Genomic DNA, 3,030 nt, shown 5'->3' with positions numbered 1-3,030 from the left:
TTTGACTAGTAAGAGGGTGCCACCATAGGACCAGCCGCTTGGGCCGATACTCTTATGACTCTTGGCATTGCGACTGCATCTGAGGACGGGGGGATTGCAGGTATGCATGATAATCTAGGAGTGTAACTATAGGACCGGCCGTTGGGCCTGATACTACTACAGTTCCCGGGGCTGAAAATCTGCATAGAAGTGACGTCTCTCCGTCCTTGCCGAGTGATATAAGCAATCCGCCTGCGGGGGTCTCCATGACTACTTCTGCCACTGTCTCAGAGCCTGTCGGACCTCAGCCTGAGGGGACGTCCGTTGGCGTTGGTATGCTCAGAATTTGCCTTTTGAATTTCCTTATCGTATTCGATAATCCGCTGAACTTCTATGTTGTTGCTTGTAGGATCTCGATCTTCCCTATACGAGCATGTCCACGTCCTTTTGGTCGATACTGATCCTGACAGAGAGGCTTTTCGTACGGACCTCAGCTTCTTCACTGCCTTTTATAACGGCCTGATCGAGAAACTTCTTCATAGAGGATGCGGCTTCGATCAGTTCAGGCGTTCCTTTTCTCGCCACATGATGATGATGAGGGAAGAAGGATACCCGGAATTGGCCGGTAACGGGGTTTCTTCTTTCGTGTCCTCTCAGTTGGAGCATAGGATGGCACAGTGGCGTGACCTGAGATCTTCCATCGGGTGCGAGCTTCAGTCACATGAGAGCTCAATTGCGCAGCTAATGGCTAACGTGGCGAGGAAAGATACGGAGAGAGCTGAGCTACTCCGCTCTTTGGACTCGAACCGCGAGGAAACGACTAGGTTGAAAGAGGCCTTGAAGTACGTTGAGGAATCTACTGCTCTTATTGTAGATGACCTGGCTGGACTGGAGCGTTCTCGTGGGCAGGCACTCGAGGAGCTCGGATCCACCCAGGAGAGACTGATGAAGCTGAAGAGTGAAGCCGCGGAGATTTTAAGCAGTTCTGAGGAATCTGCCCGAGCTGATCTGCAGGCGGGACTTGAGCGGAGTTATGTAGATAGACTTTTTAGCTTAAAGTCTCATATTCTCAGCCGCCAGCTGCCTTCGGGCTAACGAGCTTTTCGTTGTATGCTTTTGACTCAATCTATTAATAGAAACTCCGTATTTGCTTCTTTCTTGTGATTTTTCTGTATTTCTTCCGAATGACAGATTTATGGGATTTTTGGCAAACCCCCAGCCCTCAACGGGTTTGATATGTCTTTACCGATTACCGTTTGAAATCGGACTAGCATGTGAATTATTAAACCCGTCTCACATGTAACGTTGTGCTAAGAGAGTAAATTCTCTGAGGCTTTGTGCTATGATTTTGAATACATAGGCTTCGTCTTTCTCACGGGAATAGACTACCCGGCAACGCGTGTTAGGCGTTGACTTATCCCTACTTAGGCTTCGGGATGAAATTCCCCAGACTGGAATTCTGGTGTCTTCTTCAATCGGTAAAAGACTAAACCGGCCATGTGTGTTAGACATGGACTTTGGAATTTTGTTCAAACGGCCCTAACTTTTATAGGATTGGTCATTTGAATCAAAAGAATCCCTCATTCATTGAGGAGAAAGCCCAATTTCGACCCTAACTTTTATAGGTTTAGTGGAAAAAGAACAAAAACAGATTTTCGTTTATGGAAAAGGAATGACTCGGTCTTAGTCCTAACTATTTGTAGGCTTGACTAAGTGAGATCGGGAACAATCCTAACTTTTATAGGTTTGATTGTTCGAATTGAAAGTGGACCTCTCGTTCATGGAAGGAATCGAGAGAGGAATTTGGCTTTGGCCCTAACTTTTATAGGTTTGACCTGAAAGCAAAGAAAGTGGAATACAGGTAGCAAAGATAGTGCCAACTCGCATTATCACTCAAAGGGAGACTTTAATGCTAGGTGATTATGACCTAACATGTCGAGTCTGAGAAATGCCAATGACTGGCAGATGGAAATGTTGGTGGATCCACTGTCGTTTAATTTGATCAGCGGATGGTTTGGTGAGGAAAGATTAACCTATCAGAGGATTAGATCTCATCTCAGGAAAATAACTCATAAGAGTTAGAGAATTTTGATAGAATAAGAAGAGACATTCTGACATTCAGAGTTCGAATGTAGATTTCTTATTCGTCAATTCTACAATGACTGGGTTATCCCTAAGAATACCCATGTAGTATTCTTCCGGGAACTTCCTGATGCATTGGTTATCCTGAAGATACTAAGGATAGTATCTTTTCAGGAACTTGCCGTTTATCGGCATCATCAGCCGGTCACCGTCCTTGGTGACAAGGCGATATGCGCCACTCGAGTAGACTGTCTCCACTACGAATGGTCCCTCCCATTTGGGTTCAAAATTACCCTTCTTTTTGGAGTTAAGGATCATCGGTCGGTGAGCAGTGAGGACCAGATCTCCTTCTTTGAAACTCCTTTGTCGAACCTTTTTGTCGAAGGCTCGAGAAATTCTAGCTTGGTAAAACTCAATGTGTTGTTGAGCTACCAGGCGCTCTTCATCGAGCTTCTCGAGTTCTTCGAGGCGTTTCTGATATTGTTCTTCGGTCGTCATCTGGGTTGCAAGAGCGATCCGAAGAGATGGGATTTGGATCTCTAATGGAAGAACAGCTTCACATCCGTATACCAGTGAGTACGGGGTTGCTCCCGTTGGTGTGCGCACTGTGGTCCGATAGGCCCATAAAGCCGCGCCAAGATTGTCGTCCCAATCTCGTTTATTAGTTTTCACGATCTTTGACAAGAGTTTGATGATAGTCTTGTTGAAGGCTTCAGCTAATCCATTCGCTGTAGGATTATAAGCCGTCGACGAGATATCCTGAATTTTAAACTTTTCGCAGAACCTTATGAAGGCGTTGCTGACAAACTGAGGACCGTTGTCATGTATGATTCGTCTTGGAACACCATACCTATAGATGATATGGTGCTTGATGAATGCAATGGCGTTGCTCGTTTTAACTTCTCTGAGTGGAACTGCTTCAGCCCATTTGGAGAAGTAATCGGTAATTGCCAGGATGAACCGGTCGCC

Source organism: Asparagus officinalis, chromosome 1 (assembly GCF_001876935.1).
Source record: "Asparagus officinalis chromosome 1, Aspof.V1, whole genome shotgun sequence".
Taxonomy (NCBI): domain Eukaryota; kingdom Viridiplantae; phylum Streptophyta; class Magnoliopsida; order Asparagales; family Asparagaceae; genus Asparagus; species Asparagus officinalis.
This window is presented reverse-complemented; position numbering follows the sequence as displayed.